The sequence below is a fragment of the Chrysemys picta genome, chromosome 2, assembly GCF_011386835.1.
Source record: "Chrysemys picta bellii isolate R12L10 chromosome 2, ASM1138683v2, whole genome shotgun sequence".
NCBI lineage: Eukaryota > Metazoa > Chordata > Testudines > Emydidae > Chrysemys > Chrysemys picta.
This window is the reverse complement of record NC_088792.1, coordinates 191388758-191409710: the sequence shown is the minus strand read 5'-3', so window position 1 is coordinate 191409710 and position 20953 is coordinate 191388758. Positions and strand designations below refer to the sequence as shown.

The 20953-nt window shown below is 41.7% G+C and overlaps 1 long non-coding RNA gene across 1 annotated transcript; it reads right to left on the bottom strand.

Annotated features, from left to right (window-relative positions):
* Nucleotides 1-3264: 3264 nt before the first annotated feature.
* LOC135981146 (uncharacterized) lies at nt 3265-20731 on the bottom strand. The gene is made up of 2 exons (XR_010598107.1): nt 20527-20731; nt 3265-7184 (listed from the first exon to the last, which is right to left on the bottom strand). It is a non-coding gene; the product is annotated as an uncharacterized LOC135981146 (long non-coding RNA).
* Nucleotides 20732-20953: the final 222 nt, after the last annotated feature.

The following is a 20953-nucleotide window of genomic DNA, read 5'->3' as shown; positions in this document are numbered from 1 at the left end:
GCCCATCTTCTTTCCTCAGTTTCTACCGTTTTAAAGAAACAAAGAAATTGAAAATACATGTAATCAAAAATATTGCATGTTTTATGTCATTTTTATTTAAATCGTTCATTTTGCAGTTAACTCATTATCAATATGTTGCATATGAAGAATTTTAGGCACCTCTCATTCATTCATTCTCTGTATTTTGTGAAACAAAAACCTTCACATTTTTATAAAATAAAATGTTTTGCTCCAACTCTTAATTTTAAAAAATCTCATCTTCTAAAATAAAAATAATGTTGTACTTCTACTTGCAAACAGAGTGGACTCCTTGCAGCTGAGCTCACACAACAGGACTGGAATAGCATGGTCTCACTTTCACAGAAGTTCTTAACAGCTGACATCTGGTGGATTGAAGTGTATCAACACTAAGGAGGAAGGAGTTATTCTTTAAGGTGGTAGAAGGAATTATAATAATGGAAAAGGAATGAAGACAGAGCTCTGTGTATGTACAATGTATTAATACTTTAAAAAAAAAAATCAGCAGGCTGATTCCTAGGAAGTTTTCCTGGTAGTAAAATCTACTGGACTATGAAATAACTTTTCAGATACAGAGGCAGTGGTGGGGAAATAAAAAGGTTTGAGAGTCCATGATCCTCTAGTGACTAGTGACACTGTTGTTCCTATTGCTTCTGTGTGGAAGGCACTCAGATACTATGGTGATGGATGCAAGTATAAAACTCTATAGAGTTGTAACTTTTAGTTTCTATTTCCAACTTTGCCACTGATTTGTGTAACTTTCGATAAGTCAGTTAGGCCTTGTTGACACCTGACAAATTTACCTTATTATATATTGCTTATTGTTTATGAATAAAACCGATTTAATTAGTTTCCAAGCATTTTAAGCAGCGTTCCAAGTAGAATACGCTTCAGCACAGCTAAATACTGTCTGAACCTAAGTCATTCTAGCCTTAATAGTTTTAGCTCCACTGTGGACACAGACTAGCTGAAATGGTTAAACTAGTCCTCCCACTGCTATTCCACAGTACACTAGTGGCCTCTGAAAGTTTCCCAAAATGCACTGTTCTTGAAGACTGTTGGATTGAAGACTGAAGATTTGTTGGATAAGTACTAATGGAGCATTATGTCTGAAACAGTGTAGGCAATGCTAGTGTGGATACAGGGAAAACCAAAAGGGATTCTTAATACAATTCAGCATGGACACAGATATTTAGTACTTTAATTGGTTTCATAAAACGAATTGGACTAGAAGCAGTTCAGTACTGCAGTGGCAAAGCTATCCAAAGCTGTCTTTAAATTTGGTGTGTCTGCGTATGGGTGCCCATTTTGACACATCCAGTCCCTCATTTGCTTATCTCAGATGGAGTTTATGGGGTTTAATTAGAGTTGCAAAGCCGCAAAAATTTATATATTTCCTTTAATCTATGGATCTCACAGTATTCTTTATTTTCAGCAACATAGAAGGCCCATCATCAACTTGTGTTATTTGAAATGAGTCTCAGCAAAATACTAGAAAGAAATATCAACAACTCACAGGAAGATGAACTAGGTAACTTAATAGGTAATAGAAATTATAGAAACTAGAAATCAAAAAGAGCTATTTGTTTAAAATTAATAGCTAGGAACTTTTGGTACTGAGACGAGGCTCATCAATTAGCGCAACAGAGCAGGGAGGCCAAGTGCAACATTATCCATAGAGCTAGGCATAGCATTTGCAGTGAATAAGTTATTCAGTGATTTTAGTTGCTTTTTCTCTGCGTAAGTTACCTGCTAAGTTGTGATTGTTTCAACTGTGTTTAATTGTTCAATGAGTACTTTATATGGACAAGCTATAGCCTTTGGATTGTGCATAAACGTGTGTCTCTAAATATTAATGAACTGCCATTGGCCCGGTGTGATTGGTCACTGTTTCCATTCTGACTGGATGACCTCATTTTCTTTAAGAGACAAACCTAAAATGATTGGTGCTTGCTTTTTTTTTTTTTTTTAGGAGGTTTTGTTTTGTTTTACATTTTTACCCTGACTTCACCCAAACCACTTCTCCCATATATTAGCTGCTCATCTTTAAAAATATTTCTTATTCCTTTTGCTCCTTTGTAACAACCTCACTCTTTCCTCTGCTTCCTCCAACACACAAAAAAGCTTGAAATGTAGTCATGGAAGCATTTCTTACCCAAAAAAGTTTTGTGAATATTATTTGCACCGTTATTAACTAATTTTTTCCCTTCTATGGACTTTAGTAAAAGTCACTCACCTGAAAGTTCATGAGTGAGTGAATAAACAGGGTTGAATATCAACAAAGCATAAAAACAGATTCTATTTTCAAGGATAATCACACTTTGGGGCGGGAGGAGAGAGCAGTATTAACTCTGGAGGATGAAATAAGCTTAGCATCAAAAAAGTTCTGCACCACAGCTGAAAATAAGCATTTCTGCTAGCGCTAACTGCTTATATATTCAGATAACCAGAACTTATTTATAATAGTATCAGCTGCAGAATTCTTATAATGTTAGAAAAAAGATCAACATTGGTCCTGGACAGAATTCAGATGTGAATTTTAAATACCCCAGGTGTTAGAGATATTCACATTCGGGGTTTTGTTTTTGCTCATTAAAGAGATAGGATCAAGAGATGAGTCCTAATGTAGCTCACCACAGTGTCTGCATAACATAGATGGGTACATATTATCAGATGACACAGAGACAGGCAGGAAAGATTCATTTTTCTTGCCAAAGTGGGCCCCAAAGTCCTAGAGAATAGCAGGCAGAACCCTCTTATTATTAAGAGACCTCAGATTTTGTATTAGGTCCCACATGGAGGTTTTGGATTGTCATTGTTTAACACAGGGGCATCAGAGAATTAATTGGCAGTTTAAAGAGGTTATTACTACTGTCAGGGCTGTATCCCCACTTTGAACTTTAGGGTACAAATGTAGGGGCCTGCATGAAAACTTCTAAGCTTAACTACCAGCTTAGCTCTGGTTCCGCTGCCACCATTTCCAATGGATTCCCTCCCTGGGAAGCCTTGAAAAACCTTCACCAATTCCCTGGTGAATACCGATCCAAACCCCTTGGATCTTAAAACAAGGAGAAATTAACCATCCCCCCTCCTTCCTCCCACCAACTTCTGGTGAATACAGATCCAACCCCCTTGGATCTTAAAACAAGGAAAAATTAACCATTCCCCTCCTTCCTCCCACCAACTCCTGGTGAATCAAGATCCAAACCCCTTGGATCTTAAAACAAGGAAAAATCAATCAGGTTCTTAAAAAGAAGGCTTTTAATTAAAGAAAAAGGTAAAAATCATCTCTGTAAAATCAGTATGGAAATTAACCTTACAGGGTAATCAAACTTAAAGAGCTCAGAGGACTTCCCTCTAGTCTTAGGTTCAAAGTATAGCAAACAAAGATAAACACTCTAGTAAAAGGTACATTTACAAGTTGAGAAAACAAAGGAAAACTAACACGCCTTGCCTGGCTATTTACTTACAAGTTTGAAATAGGAGAGACTTGTTTAGAAAGATGTGGAGAACCTGGATTGATGTCTGGTCCCTCTCAGTCCCGAGAGCGAACGCACTCCCAAAACAAAGAGCACAAACAAAAGCCTTCACACACACCCTCCCCCCAAGATTTGAAAGTATCTTGTCCCCTTATTGGTCCTTTGGTCAGATGCCAGCCAGGTTACCTGAGCTTCTTAACCCTTTACAGGGAAAAGGATTTTGGAGTCTCTGGCCAGGAGGGATTTTATAGTACTGTACACAGGACAGCTGTTACCCTTCCCTTTATAGTTATGACAACTACACACTGTTGTTCCAGGACTATTACCTGTGTGTCCACTGAGGGTTCCCAGCAAATCTCCACTAATACACAAACACGGTATATCCAATTCTAAAGCTAATGCTATATCCATGCCTCTTTCCCTTTCTCTCTCCATTCAGAGCAATGTTTGCACTACAGAATAATGCCAGAATTAGATAACTCACTTGTGAACCCACATGGAACATGCATGAAGCACTATGTTGAATTATACCGCGACTGGTATTGTGCTTCCCATATGTTTTCACAAGCCAAAAATATTTATTCCCAAAAGTAATATGTTTCCTTTAAACTTTAAAGATACAACAATCATAGAAGCTGAAACAAAAGCAATGACTTCAGCTTCACATATCCATTTAATAAAAATTTTGTTTCTGTCCTGCAGGTTTGTAGGGATGAGTACTCAAGAAAGTCTCCAGGAGTCCCATTTCAAACCAGTTTTCCAGTGGGGCAGTTTAGAAATGCTAATGGAACTAAAAACAAAAAAACACTTATGCACTAAATCTTCCATACAATTCTGTTGAAAGGCTAGTCCTGTAACACCTTGCAAGCTTCACAATATCCTGCAAGGAAGTGAAAGGAATACTTGGTTTTAGCTTACTCATTCCTACTGCTGCTAACTTTTCCCACTCCCACCTTCAACCATGCATGACAATAGGCAGCGGTGCAGCTAAATTAGTAAAAGACTTCTAAATACAGTACAAATACGTGAAAGATTTACAATTAAACAGATTTCATCTATAATATAAAATACTTTGAGTAAAGATTATTTGATCATATCAAAATAATTACATTCATGCAATCATTCAGAGACAAGTAGCAAGGATTACAGAAAAAGGAAAAAGTGAAGCTCCATGTTTAAAAAAAAAATCCCTAAGATCACGATAAGAAATAAATAATTTTCTTCAAAAGTGTAAATTATCAAAATTACAAAACACTTAGGATTTTGGCATACAAAGAATAGAAACATTTTGTTCATCCATAACATTTGAAGAATGAAGGACTTATATATATTAAACTAATACTTGGGCAGTATAGAACTAGCCAACATCAGGATCCAAACCTTCTTCCTCAGAAGAGCTTATATGAAAAAATAATTTCAACTAGGAGAAAGCTGTGTTGCCAGCTATCATGAGACTAATGATACCTGAAGTTTTTTTTAATTCTTATTCCTGCCTTCTATTTTGTGAACTCTTATTCAAAATGGCTGATATTTTCCATTACTTTCAGTGGAGTTGAAGATATGCAAAATGGCCACCATTTCTCTGCAGTCTCTGCATGTGGATGTGAGCCTGCTCCTAGTAAAGATGGCCACAAACTTCCCTTGTTTTCAATAAGACTTATTACAAGGTATGTCTGTGAGCTAATAGATAAGGTGCCAGTGGACAGCGCTCAGGAATATGTACCATAGTTTCTGGGTTTTGTAGAAGTAATACAATTTGTTGATGTGCACAGCAAATATTTCATTGTGAGCAGTTTTTTTCATGGAGCTCTTAAGAGGACCAAAGCCGTGCTGCAATAAGGAAAAAATGGCTGCCACTATATTTAGGGATAGACAGGAGAAGACAGGAATATGAGGAGCAGAAGAGAGGCCAAAGAGGTGAAGGAAAAGAGCTTGGGGGTGTGAGGGTGGCAGAGAGGTGACATTGAATAGTATGAGGATGTGAGGCTTATCTCCATATGCATGTCCCTCTTCCCCAGCCTTCTAAATCTTCCCCCCACTCGCCGCCGCCTGCTTATGCTAACTCCTTTCCTATTAATATATCTCCAGACCCACAGAGAGCCCTTTGCAGAGTCGGGGGGAGGCGAGGCAACATCACCATGGAGGCAGCCAATTTCTCCTTCCATTTTGGGAAGGGGAAAGCCAGAGAAAGAGGAAATCCTCTTCATGTAGATCCCAAAGGTATATTCTGGGTAAGAGTATATCAGAATATGTGAACACCACTAAATTAGAAAAAAAAATTAAAGGGACTTTAATAATTATCTTCCCCCCTCCCCTTAAGCAATAATCTTTAACAAAAACAGAGATTTTAAAAAAATCTTTAAGAAATTAGCTATATTTCTTGTTGGGTGAGTAAAGGAGAAATATCTGGGAGGGAAGAAGAATTCACGTGAAGGGTACAAAGCCTTAATAAACTTGTGTTTAGTATTCTAGGAGTTAAGCTTTTCTTTTTGTTTGCTTTACCTGGATGGTGTATGTGTGGGACGGGTGGGGGATTGTACATTTAATCCCTTAACCCTCTGTTCCTCACCCTTTTAGCACAAATTCCAATGAAAGAAGGAAAGAATTGTCACTGTGGTATTATTGTGGAAAAGCTCTGCAAAAAAGCCTCAGTGCTCAAGGTTTTCATGAGCCTAGATAAAAATCCACAGGAGGCTACAGGGAGGCAAGAAATCACCCCTGACAACACATTTTACCTGGCAGTCCAACATTGTTTATCAGCATAATAAAAAGTGCCAATACTTACCACCTGTCTAAAATATGCAGCAATAATAAACACAGTTACAGGGCATATTATGGTCAATGATGAGATATTAATTTATATCCCTGTAAGAAAGGGAAGAAGGCAAAGGCTATGATGCCTTACAGGGGGCAAAGATTGCTGTGGATGAGGCCGAGGTCTTTTTCTCTCTGATGAGCATCAGTGGAAAATTGCATTGATTTTTTTTTAAGTTATAAAATAATAATCCCTATGTTATATGATCAAATTACAGAAACAAATGGCCAGGATATTACCTTTCTGCTCCTTCGTTGGCTAGTTAAATGTGTGTGTGTGTGTGTGTGTGTGTGTGTGTTGTACATGATTAAAAATGAATTAATTCAGCTGATCTTTTTGTGCCAGGACAGAACTAAATAGATAGTGCTCTGTCATCATCCTCTGCACTAGAGCATTACTGACCCTTTTCTTCTACTGTCTCAAAGTGCCAAATTGCACTTCCCGACAGCTTTCAAACTGGTTTCCTCTTCCTATAGTTTCTTCCTGCTGTAGCCTTGAGACTACAGCAGGTCCCAAGAGTTTCAACCTCTCCTCCCATTCTCCTGGTGATGGAGGAAGGAGAGCTAGAGCTAGATAAGAAAGATTCTTATCAGTAACGTTTATAGCCAAAGCAAAAAACTCAGCTAGTTTGCAATCTGAGCATGGTGAAACAGTCCAGTTCCATACATAATTTTTGGACCCAGGAACCTTTACCTTAATGGCAACATAACACTTTTTGCTCTCTGTACACAGTAGGCATTATTGTTGTAGATGGATCTAAGGAGGTGGCTGCAGAGGTCAAAATGTCACCCGCCATATAGGAATGCAGGGATCTGTGCCTGGATTGGTATGGTAGAGAGCTGCAGGTTGCAGCTAAAACCAGGATCTGGTTTCTGTGAAATGGGAATAAAATAAATTAATCATTGAACATAATCTCTTTGTGCTTTGATAAGAACAATATTTTGTCTATATTACTGAAATTCAGGCTGAGTTTTGTGGTTTCAGTTTGGTTTTGTACCGAAAACTTGTGACAGTCAAACAATTAGGTTATATCTATTGTCCAAACCCTTTGTTATTACGTACATCATGCAAAGAGCTTATGTTAAATATTGCCTTTGCTGTCTCGGGTTTGGATCAGCTGCACTGGTAGGAGGTGACCCAGACCTCCCTTACTGGGGAGAATGAACACAGAGCACAGTGTCTTCAGAAATGGCACCCAATACTGGGATAAGGGAAACAGACAGAGTTCTATACACATGCACAGGCACACAAACATTAACACTTGAAATTGTAGTTTTATTTTTATTAGTGTTAAGTAACCCAATGGTACATTCTTGTGCAGACAGGACAAACTTTTGTTGCTAGTCATCTTAACACAACTAGGCATATGTGTGTATGTCCCAGGACAAACATCTGAGTATGGTCTACACCAGGATTTACAATTGTGTTTGTTAACGTGTGCTAATTAATGTGTTCAAACATAACTAAATGTTGAAGTGTGGAAAAGCCCTTACATGTTTTTGTTATATAAATATAAACCATAAAATTGGCGGGCTTTTGGAAGGAGGGGAACTGAACTCATCTATGGAGCGTTTGTTCCCCCCAGGTTTTGGGTTAAAATTACTTCACTGCATGAAAATGCCAAGGAAAAACATTTTACAGTAAGCAAAGAAAAAGAGGGGAGGAATAGAAGGACACAGCTCCTCTACTAACAGATTTTATTTAAATGTTTCCAAACTCATGCACCAATTGCCACTGTATTTTCACCATGCTGTTATAACATGTTACATGGTATCATCTTCCAGATGAAATAAAGAAAATTAAAATGATTTAAAATGGGTTTGAGAATTTGGGGGTAGGAGGAGTCAACTACAGGAATCTCACCTGAACTTTTTATTGCCCTGGATAATAAGGTAGCATGTAACTGTTCCCATGTAATTGTATCAGAAAGTATTTAAGTAGTTTGTCTCCCCTACTACTTAGAGGGTGTATCGCTCCAGCTGCATACTAAGGGTTGCTGGGATTCTGAAAGAAATGCTCATGAAACATGACCGTCTCAGACTTTTGGCCCATCTGGAGCACTAGATCAGCATATGGTGAGGCAGCACAAACTATTCTGATCTTGTATACTACTGACTAGTGAGGAGGTGCTGATCTAAGCTCTTTCACCAACACTAACCATCTCCAACTTTATTTTTCAATTAAAAAAAACCAAAAAACTGGTGTTTAGGCCAACCATACAGGAATGACAATACCCAAAGAATACAAAGATGCTCACAATAAACTAGCTGCTGCTGATACTATTCGACCGTAGGATAAACGTGGGCGGGTGGGGAAAAGTGCCAGGGAGGAATGTTTTTTAATATAAAGTGTAGGGTTATCCTTAGGCTAGAGACAGAGGTATAGTTTAAAAAAAGATAAGGAAATAATAACTAAAGCTGCATGCTTTATTACTTCAGGTAAAAATATCTTATGAATAATATAATCATTGTCTCTGGTTATTGGGTCTGAAAAAGATAAGTGTAATCAGTGTACTGTGATACAGGAACATTAACACTTTCACACTGGCTGGATATAGACTCGGAAATGAGTTAAGAATCACTGGGTCCTCTAAGTGGAGGATTATTCTACACACAGGCCCTAGGTCAATTTAAATTATTTAATTTATCTCAGTGACCGCAGGGACCTAAACATCCGTTCCTGATTTTTATCTTTCATCCTGTTAGCATAGGTTTAATGTTGAGGGATCAGGGAGAGTAAATTCTAGCAGGGAAGTGTACAGCAATCCAGGTCCCGGCTTTGGTAGGGTTAATAATGGAATAGCAGATCGAACTGACTCAAATTATATCAAGGACATTTTCTTATCGAAGAGCTTTAATCAGTCCCCACCCCATGCACACACACTTCAGTAGTATACCAAGGGTTCTTTCAGTGCTCATTGGCTTGTTAGAAGCTTTAAAAGAAGGGATGATGCACTGTAATTAATGCAGTCTTGTCCTGTGTCTCACTATTTCCTTTGGAGAAGAGTTGGGCTGGAAGAGGGATACACAACCCACCCCGCTGCCTAGAATTATCTGCAAAAGCCATAATGGAACATGAAGCAAAGGGTAGAATGCCAGGTTTTCATTCAATCCTTTTACAAACTGTTTGTGACCAATGTTGGGAGGGTTTTTTAAGGGGCCTGGGATTAGAGCACCTAAATATTACTCTGATTGGCTGTTAATATCCTGTCTAGTTTAGGTATTTCTAATGAATGTGACAATGTCCTGTCACACGGTATGGAATGTCTAGATATCTCATTTAAATTAAGCCACTGAGGCAGCTGAATATAAGTTGACCCCAGGTACAAGGTAATTTGAAGAAGAATTTATCCCACCTGCTTAAAGACAAGGCATGACACCATTCAAGAAACCAGTTCAAACCCAGCCTGAGGTGGTAAAATATCCGACCGAGCTGTGAGATTCCTGATGTCCCGTATACTGGGGGGCATTTAACTAGAATTCATTGACTCCATTGTATTAAACTCTGCATCCGCTCAATATTTTTGAGCTTTAAGTTGCTTCACTTTTGGATATGAAGTTAGATTTATATTGATATTTGGATATTTTCCCCTAGTGTTCATGGAGGAACTGGATGGTAGGATCTCATCATAGCACTTCAATACATCCAACTGTAAGAAGTTTCAGCAGGAGGAATCATATACAGTTGGCAGAATATGTTTATTGACCAAACAACAATCTTTCTGAAAAAGAAGCGACTTAGTTTGAAAAGTTGAGTGGACCTAAGGGCCAGCGTACCTCCCTAACTGAAGCATTCCATGAAAAAATTCATCTCACAGCACCAAAACCAGGTACCTTACAAATCCAGGCCATTCAACATCATTGCCAAATGCATTACTTTTTAGAAGAGCCACCAAGAATAATTACAAATTTGGTAAAATACATGCTGTTTTGAAGGACTAATAGGGGCACTGTGCACAATGAGGCCATATTGGTTCACAAACATTCTGGTTTCATTTTGTGAGAGTGTACATTACCTAGTTTTACTCTGAATTCTGGATAGGAATAAATCCCAAACTTCAAGGCAAATTCACTGAAACCATTGTTTTCCCTCCTCCTCTGATTACTTCCTGAAAACATAATGTGACGGTACCTCACATAAGGCTCTATGGAAATATGCTTAGAATGTGTTTCAGGCTACATATGCCATGTAACATATCTCTGTAAAGGTTATGATCTACTGAATGTATTAATCCTATTTGCATGCATGTATAATTTTTTGTATTTGACGTTATTAATGTTATGAATGTTGGCTGTGTACTGGCTTGATTTCTAAATAACCTTAGTAGAGCATTTGGTCAGTTCCTGGAGAAAGGAATGTTGAAATTAAGTACCTAATCAAGAAACACTTAAAGGACAATGGATCTTGGAAGGCTCCAATCCACATTGGAAGTCTACTTGAGGATGTTCAAGGTAGCATGTAAACAATGGATGCTACCTGTAAAAACTGAGTCATGCATGGACATGTGACTTGCCCAGGTGACTCCTAAACTCCATCTTGGAGCTGGACTTTGCATAGGGGTGAGGAGGGGGTTTCCACCCACAAGAGAATGTCTATTTAAACCTCTGGGAGACCCCTCAATTTTGTCTTCAGCTGGCTAAAGAGAGAGCTTCTCCACCCCTCCTTCCCCCCCAGGATACTTGAAAGAAACTGGAACAAAGGGCAGTGACTGCAAGGGGTGCGAGTGATTGCTGGGCCCAGCTAAAAGGAGATTAGTTTGTAACAGGGAGCATTCTGGAACTGGTGAGGATCTTATCTGTATTCAGTTTGATTAGACATAGATTTGCGCATTTTATTTTATTTTGCTTGGTGACTTACTTTGTTCTGTCTGTTACTACTTGGAACCACTTAAATCCTACTTTCTGTATTTAATAAAATCACTTTTTACTTATCAGTTAACTCAGAGTATGTATTAATACCGGGGGGAGCAAACAACTGTGCATATTTCTCTATCAGTGTTATAGAGGGCGAACAATTTATGAGCTTTATACAGGGTAAAATGGATTTATTTGGGTTTAGACCCCATTGAGAGTTGAGCATCTGAGTGTTAAAGACAGGAACACTTCTGTTAGCTGCTTTCAGGTAAACCTGCAGCTTTGGGGCAAGTAATTCAGACCCTGGGTCTTTGTTGGAGCAGACGGGAGTGTCTGGCTCAGCAAGACAGGGTGCTGGAGTCCTGAGCTGACAGGGAAAACAGGGGTAGAAGTAGTCTGGGCACATCAGGTGGCAGCTCCCAGGGAGTTTCTGTGATCCAACCCGTCATACGTAAGTTAGTTCAGGTTCCCTCAGTCACTTGAAACTCAGCCCCGATTTGCTGAAAAAATAGCCCAATTTCACTGAAAGGTTTTTAAAACTCAGCAATCCTCTCTATGAGTCTGGCTTACATTTCCAGTTTATGATAAAACCTGAAACCAAGAAAAAGCGAAGGCCAAGTTTCCAGCAAGAGATTAAGTTAAACCAAAATCTCAGATACAAGACACCTCTGGAGAAGTTTTGATCTATATCCAAACTTGCAGATTGGGCCTCTCTCTAGGTTTCCGGATTTATTCCAAAAATCTGACACATATGAGTAACAAGACATCTGACACCCTAATAGGCCTTTGAAGACTACTGCAAGTTTTCAGTGCTGGAATGGTTTATCGTACTGTGGTTGGGAATTTTTTGAATCTTTTTTATAAACTAGTAAAAGAATCTAGTCCTGGCAGTGTCCTCCAGCCTCATACCTTTCCTACTTCTAGACACAGTTGTACTTAAACATAAGCTAGTGCCTCAACATTTCACACAGACCTTTTTCTGAAAGTTTCAGTTTCCCTTTCCTCGCCTTCAAAGAAGCGGGATTCATTCTCTCAGCTGTACAGCTGTTATATGCAAGGTTAAAGACATTGCAGGAAACACTGTTGAGAGTAGTCAAGAAGGAAATTGCTTGCTACATCTAGGCCAATGGGGGAACTGAACAGACTGTTTGCTATTTTGCATCTGGACATCATTGAAATGTTTGATGTTTATTAATTGTAGTGCAGTTATTTTAAAGTTAACATTAAGGTTCAATTTTTAAAAGGTTACTTTGCTGGAAGGTTGTTGTGCCTCCTGATACCTAGAATTCTATGAGGCCAGTTGCTGAAGAGCTGGACCATATTTGAGTAATCATAAAGTGAGCAACATGAGACCAGATATCAATTAGCCATGATGAAGAAACTAAGTTTTCCTGAAATGAGCAAAACCAGAATTGCACAGGATAGGAGATTCTATCCTGGGAATCAGTGAGTGAAATAGATTTGGGTGTCATCGTGGATAATCAGCTGAAAATTAGCTTCCAGTGTGATGCTGTGGCCAAAAGAGCTAAGGTGATCCTGGAATGCATAAACAGGGGAATCTTGAGTATTTTTCCTCTGTATTTAGCACTGGTGCAACTGCTGCTGGAATTCTGTGTCCAGTTCTGGTCCCCACAATTCAAGAAGGATGTTGTAAATTTAGAGATGATTCAGATAAGAGCCCCAAGAATGATTAAAGGACTAGAAAACATGCCTTATAGTGATAGATTGAGATATTTGAGTCTGTTTAGCTTAAGAAAAAGAAGGTTAAGGGGTGACTTGATAACAGTCTGTAAGTATGAACATGGGGAACAAATATTTAATAATGGGTTCTTCAATCTAGCAAACAAAGGCATGATACCATCCAGAGGCTGAAAGCTGAAGTGTGACGAAGTCATACCTGACAGTTCCAAAAGGATGGGTGAAGGCAGGTATATCAGTTTTGGAATAGTGTGACAAAGTTCCTCCTCTATCTTGGTGGGTCCTGCGCTTATTGGAGGATTTTCTGGCCGCAGAGATTCACCATGTGGGTTGGGGAACAGCCCAGAGACCTTCTCCTCTGGAAGAACCCACAGTCCAGGTCAATTGGGAGGTTTGGGGGGAACCCGGGCCCGCCCTCTACTCCGGGTTCCAGCCCAGGGCCCTGTGGACTGCAGCTGTCTATAGTGCCTCCTGTAACAGCTGCATGACAGCTACAACTCCCTGGGCTACTTCCCCATGGCCTCCTCCAAACACCTTCCTTATTCTCACCACAGGACCTTGCTCCTGGTGTCTGATAATGCTTGTGCTCCTCAATCCTCCAGCAACACACCCCCTCACTCTCAGCTCCTTGCGCCTCTTGCTCCCAGCTCCTCACACTCGCACCACAAACTGAAGTGAGCTCCATTTAAAACCCAGGTGCCCTGATTAGCCTGCCTTAATTGATTCTAGCAGTTTCTTCTTAATTGGCTCCAGGTGTCCTAATTAGCCTGCCTGCCTTAACTGGTTCTAGCAGGTTCCTGATTACTCTAGTGCAGCCTCTTCTCTGGTCACTCAGGGAACAGAAAACTACCCATCCAGTGACCAGTATATTTGCCCTCTACCAGACTCCTGTACCCCACTGGTCTGGGTCTGTCACATATCCCTCCCCCCTGCTCAGCGCCAAGGGGTTGGGCAGCTAGGGACGCCAGACAGTGCGCACGTGACAAGCCATCGGCGTTGCCATGACGGCTCCCTGCTCTGTGGTGCACACGGAACTGGAAAGGTTGGAGGGATAAGAACCATCTGGTCACCCTTGTGTTCTTCTTCTTGTTCCGCTGCATCCACTGAAGAGGGGCATGGTCGTCACGAGGACAAATCTGCGCCCGAGCAGGTAGTAGCGCAATGTTTCCATGGCCCATTTTACAGCGAGGCATTCTCTCTCCACCACTGCATATTTTTGTTCTCTTGGAAGGAGTTTCTGACTGAGGTATAGAATTGGGTGTTCCTCCTCCCCGACCATCTGTGATAGAATGGCCCCCAACCCTAATTCTGATGCATCCATCTGCAGGATAAACTCCTTGGAGAAATCAGGGGCTATCAGTACGGGGTTACTACAGAGGGCAGTCCGTAGGTCTGTGAATGCTTCCTCTGCTGCATCAGACCATCTCACCAGATCAGGTACACGGGCTTTCACTAGGTCTGTCAGGGGGCTTGCCCTTGTGGCAAAGTGGGGGATAAATCGTCGGTAATACCCCACCACACCTAGGAACGCCCGGACTTGTTTCTTACAACTTGGGCGGGGCCAATTTTGGATGGCCTCTAACTTGTTCACTTGGGGTTTTACCAAACCTTTCCCCACGATGTACCCAAGATATTTGGCCTCTGTAAACCCTACAGCACACTTGGCAGGGTTTGCTGTAAGGCCAGCTCGCCTGAAGGTATCGAGGATTGCCTCCACCTTCTCCAGGTGGGTTTCCCAGTCTGGGGTATGAATGACCACATCGTCCAAGTAGGCAGCAGCATAACTGTTATGCGGGCTTAATAGCTTGTCCATGAGGCACTGGAAGGTAGCTGGGGCCCCATGTAGTCCAAAAGGGAGGACAGTATATTGAAAAAGACCCTCTGATGTAGAGAACGCAGTCTTTTCCTTTGCGTCTTCTGCAAGGGGAATCTGTCAGTACCCCTTTGTCAAGTCTAGGGTAGTCAAGTACTGGGCATTACCCTGACGGTCCACTAGCTCATCTATGTGAGGTACGGGGTACGCGTCGAACTGGGATACTTCGTTTAGTCGCCGGAAGTCGTTGCAAAATCTTGTGGTGTCATCCGGTTTGGGCACCAGCACGACTGGGCCGGACCACTGACTGTGGGATTCTTCAATGATCCCCAACTTCAGCATTTTTTTTACTTCTGCTTTTATTTCCTCCCTTTTTGCCGCTGGCACCCGATAGGGCTTCATTGTTACTCTGGCCCCAGGGTTCATGACGATGTGGTGATATGTCTCGGTTGTTCGACCTGGTTTTGTGGAGAACACATCTTGGTTCCGGAAGATCATCTCAGACACCTCATTCTTCTGGTCTGGTGTTAAATCAGGAGACACTTTCACCTGTGTGGAAGGCTTGTTTTCCTGGGTTAGGTCTTTTTGGACCGTTGTGCATGCCTCTTGTGCATGCCAGGGTTTCAGAAGGTTAACGTGATAAATCTGTTCTTGTTTTCTGCGTCCTGGCTGCCGCACCTTGTAGGTTACTTCCCCCATGGGTTCAGCCACCTCATAGGGCCCCTGCCATTGGGCCAGAAGCTTGCTTTCTGCCGTGGGTACCAACACCATAACCCGATCCCCTGGTTGGAACTGTCGCACTTTTGCCTGGCAATTGTAATGGGTTCACTGAGCCTCCTGTGCCTTCTCCAAATGTTCCCGTACAATAGGGGTAACCCGGGCTATCCAGTCTCACATCTGCATTACATGCTGTATTATATTTCTCCCCTCATTGGGTTCCTCTTCCCAGATCTCTTTGGCGATATCTAGTATGTCTCGGGGGTGACGCCCGTATAATAACTCAAAGGGGGAAAACCCAGTTGAGGCCTGAGGTACCTCCCGGATAGCAAACATAAGGTAGGGTAGTAGGGTGTCCCAATCCTTCCCGTCCCGACTTACAACCTTTCTTATCATAGCCTTGAGGGTTCGGTTAAACCCTTCTATCAACCCATCAGTCTGCGGATGGTAGACCGAAGTTTTCAGGGTATGTATATGGAGCAGTGTACAGAGGTCCTTCATTAGCTTCGACATAAATGGGGTTCCTTGGTCAGTTAATATCTCCTTCGGTAGCCCCATTCGGGCAAAGATCCCCACCAGCTCTTTGGCTATAGTTTTAGAGGCCGTGTTCCGCAGGGGGATGGCTTCTGGGTAGCCAGTAGCATAGTCCAAAACAACAAGTATATATTGGTGGCCCTGAGCCATCTTCTCCAGGGATCCCACTAGGTCCATGGCTATTCGCTCGAAGGGGACTTCTATGATGGGAAGGGGTACTAAAGGTGCCCTTAAGTGGGGACGGGGACTGTGAAGCTGACACTCCGGGCAGGAGGCACAGTACCTCTGCACTTCTTCATGTACTCCGGGCCAGAAGAACCGTCGTAGGACTCGTGCCAGGGCCTTCTCTACCCCCAAATGCTCCCCAAAAAGATGACTATGAGCAAAACTTATACCTGGTGCAACCCGGTATAAGAGATCCTTCTTCATTTTGAAGTAGGGTCCTGGTTCCTGGGTTTTCCCTTCCACGGGGACCCCATCTATTTCAGTCACCTCCTTCCTAATGTTGTCATACCTTGGGTCTTCTGCCTGGTCCCGTCCAAAATTTCCTCTCCCGGGGCTAATCTGCCCAAGATCTAGGGGCCCAGTCTCTGTTGCCTCTACTTCATCCTCCCATGTCATTTTCTGCAGCCAATGGCTGGCCTGTATGAGCCGCGTCCCATCATGGCTGCGATTCAGCTCTGTAAGGGACTTTACCTGGTTTACCAGTTCCCGCAACATAGCTCGGTCTTGAGCAGCCTGGTCCATCAGCAGGCGATTAGTCTCTTGCTGCAGCCACACTGCCTCCTGTTGGGCGGCTGCCTGGACACGGGTAGCCTCCTGCTGGGCCGCCATAGCTTGTATCAGTGCCCGCACTACGTCATCCATTGTGGTGAAAAAAAATAAACCCTCTCCCTTTTTTTTTTGTTTTTTTGTTGTTGTTGTTGTGGTTTTTTTTAAATCACCATCCTTCTTCCGCCGTGCCGTGCACCCCAAGATCCCACCCCTGACACCAGTGTGACAAAGTTCCTCCTCCTCTTGTGCACCCCAAGATTCCACCCCTTACACCAGTGTGACAAAGTTCCTCCTTGGTGGGTCCTGCGCTTATTGGCGGATTTTCTTGCTGCAGAGATTCACCATGTGGGTTGGGGACAGCCCAGAGACCTTCCCCTCTGGAAGAACCCACAGTCCAGGTCAATTGGGAGGTTTGGGGGGAACCCAGGCCCGCCCTCTACTCCGGGTTCCAGCCCAGGGCCCTGTGGACTGCAGCTGTCTAGAGTGCCTCCTGTAACAGCTGTATGACAGCTACAACTCCCTGGGCTACTTCCCCATGGCCTCCTCCAAACACCTTCCTTATTCTCACCACAGGACCTTGCTCCTGGTGTCTGATAACGCTTGTGCTCCTCAGTCCTCCAGCAACACCCTCTCACTCTCAGCTCCTTGCACCTCTTGCTCCCAGCTCCTCACACTCTCACCACAAACTGAAGTGAGCTCCTTTTAAAACCCAGGTGCCCTGATTAGCCTGCCTTAATTGATTCTAGCAGCTTCTTCTTAATTGGCTCCAGGTGTCCTAATTAGCCTGCCTGCCTTAACTGGTTCTAGCAGGTTCCTGATTACTCTAGTGCAGCCCCTTCTCTGGTCACTCAGGGAACAGAAAACGACTCATCCAGTGACCAGTATATTTGCCCTCTACCAGACTCCTGTACCGCACTGGTCTGGGTCTGTCACAATAGTTAAAGCCTTATTTCCTATGAACTGAAAGAGATTACCTCAGGTTAATTAAGGACACCTGTGTCTAATTAAGGGCAGCCTGTGACCTTTAAAAACCTCTTCCAGTGAGAGGGAAAAGAGGAGGGATGAGAAGCAAGCTGCAGAAGGATTGTGTGCAGTGAAGGGGAAAAGATTTCTCCTAGGTAAAGAGCTGGTTTTCTCTATGAGGGAAATCTTATGTTTATTTCTCTTTAGGGAGATGGGCTTGGTTCCCAGCACAGCTGGACCCACAGTGGGTTAGAGAGGGTATCTAGCAATTGGTAGCCAGAATAAAAGAGGCAATACTACAGTGGCAATTAGGAAAGGTATTTTTTTAATTTAAAGAAGCCTTTCAATCCAACCCTAGGGCCTACACTGTAAATAAACCAATGTGAAGAATTAAACCTCTGGAGTAAGACTGATTTACCCCAGGTTCCCCACAATACCTGAAGGAGAAAGTCTGAGCCCTGATGTGACAAAGGAGGTGCATTATCACAGAAGCTAAACAAATTCAGACTACAAATAAGGTGTACATTTTTTATAGTAAGGGCAATTAACCATTGGAACAATTTACCAAGGGTTCTGGTGGATTCTCCATCACTGAAAATTTAAGATTGGATGTTTTTCCTAAAATATATGCTCTAGGAGTTATTTTGGAGAAGTTGTCTGGCCTTTGTTATACAGGAGGTCTGAGTAGATGATCACAATAGTCCCTTCTGGCCTTGGAATCTATGCCCACGAAATAAGAGAACAGATTAGATCAGAGCAATCCTGAGGGGGAAATAGCAAACTGGGGAAATTCATAAGTTTCTGAGGAAAACAGGCAGGGCCGGCTCCATGGCAACTTGGCTGAAAACCTCTGAAGTGACCGTAGAAAAGCTATTTGGAAAGTATTTATAAGCCAAATATATCAAACTTGTTTCTTACAAATGCTTATTGGATAAAGTGGCTCGATTTGCTATTTACTTCACAGAGGCTAGTGGTGTTCTAACAATGGTTGCAAGAATTCTTGACCTGTTCAAGGGCTGGATGGGCCCCCAGTGTAAAATTCCAGTACATAAGAGATACCAGTTAACCTCCCACTGCATCTATATTCCTTGCCTCAATTAAAACAAAAATTAAGTGAGACAGTACTTTGTCTTTCTTCACTGAGAAAAGTACACACAAATAACCTTTCTATGCAGCCTTGAAATATTTCTCCTCCTCTGCCTCAAATAAGTGGATGAAATTGAAGTTTATAGACATGCTGGAGCTTGTAACATTTGAAACTCTTGGCCAGCGTTTGCAACTCCCTAAATGCACAGCCTCATTTGCAGCCCAATCAAATTCAGTAGTTGTAACAGTTACCTAGGCAGGTCTTACTCTAGAGTTTAAAATTCCCCACCTACAATATATATAGTTAGTCTTAATAAATAAATGACTTGGACCATGCATTATATATCACTCAAATCCATGAGGACACAAATTATGTATAATACATCGGCTGTGTAATTTATTTATTAAGCAAAACGTGAATTTTCCATGCTTGTGTTTTGAGGCACAGTTTGTCACACACAGCTAAATGATGTATTCTTATTAGTCCCACTCAATTACCAAGTCATCCCTCTGTGCACTGTATATTTGTTAATGATAGTGCCACAACACTGCGTCTACAATACCTGTGATTTTAGTGATTCATAACCACTCACTAAAACTGTGAAAATGATAAATTGACTGCTGTTGATTAAGTGCCGCCAACGGTATGTTTCATATGTGTTTGTCGCAGTTAGAAGTTAAAGAAACAGCATTGCTCCAATCATTTAAATAACTAATTAAGCAGAGCTCTCACTAGATATAGAGAGCTCTTTGGGAGTGAAAAAAAAAGATTCTAAAATAAGTGTGGCAATGGTTTTTGCATGCATATGTACATAGAGATCTTTTCTGATACAGCCCAGCTAGCCATAAATAAATAATGAACAACAAAATAAAAAAGACAGATACTATAAAAATTAAGAAGAGTGAAGAACTTAGTGTGGAATGGAGTCCTTCCAGGCTCACTTCACAGGGCTGATTTGATGGTTTTAGCTGATCTGAGATTAGCTTGGAAAAACAGTGCGCTGCAGTAACATATAAGGCAGTCCTTGATGACAACACTTTAAATGGGGGCAAATAGAGGGGGTGGGTAAAACTCTCAGCCTTCACTGTAGGGAAAAGGTTTGGGCATTTGTGCCTAAAGAATGGCTGACGAAGGGTGGGGGACTATCACTTTCAAACACAGATTAATTATCCTTATTGTTTTGGTTAATGTTTTTGTCTCCCTTTAGATGAATTCTGTATGGAGTCCTCGGAGCTCATATTAGAAGCTGAGTGGAACAAGACCAAGAAAAGTGGATGTTCTTCTGCCAACAGTTTGACTCCTATCTTAGTATGCCAGAGTAGACAAATAAAAATAGAGTCCAGCTGACTCATGGTCATCTTATTAAGACAATGAAAAGGAGGGGGAAAAAACCCCAATCTCTTTCTCATTTCCACTTTGGAACTAAGTGGCTAGATGACAGAGCAGAGTATGGGATTCTGCTTTTTTGAACTAGTGTTCTTCAATTAAGTAATATCTCCAAGAATTGAATTTAAATAGGCACCTTTCATACCAAAGTACTTTACACATTTGATACATAAACCACTCAGGAACTGCACCCTTCTCCATGGTTGAAAGCAGCACCCAAGTGGCACATAGGCTGCTGCATAGCATATGACCCTATGGCAAACCTCTGCTCTTACAAAATTTGTCATTGGATCTCTAACATGTGCACTGTCACATAGCCTGCAGAGCTTCATGTTTTAAGATCTAACTTGACAATAAAAATACAATAAAATATATTCCTTTCAGTTTACCTTAAAGATGAGGTTTGAGCCAATCTTGCTTAGATTTGAACTGGTGCTAGTTAGACCACTGAGTCACCTCCTTCAGTAGAAGCTGAAAGCTCCACTAATATGGTGAATGCTGTCTTCCTCACTTTGTTTTTAAATCATCTCTCTCCACAGAAGAGATTTGTGCCCAGCATTCCGCATCCCTTCCCACTCTCTACTTGTGTCCTCTGAGCTTGCCCTATCTGGGATCTGTAGAAGGCAGTAAAATAGGAGAGAGTGAAAAGTATCTGTCTTCCCTATGCAGTACTCTCTGTTCCTCCAAGCTGAGGGAGACAAGTAGTAATAAGTAATTACTTTAGAGCTGTTCTTTTTGAAAGAACTGAACAAACATTCATCTCTACGTCACACAACTATCAGGTGGAGAAATACATTTTAATAACCCCAGTCTACT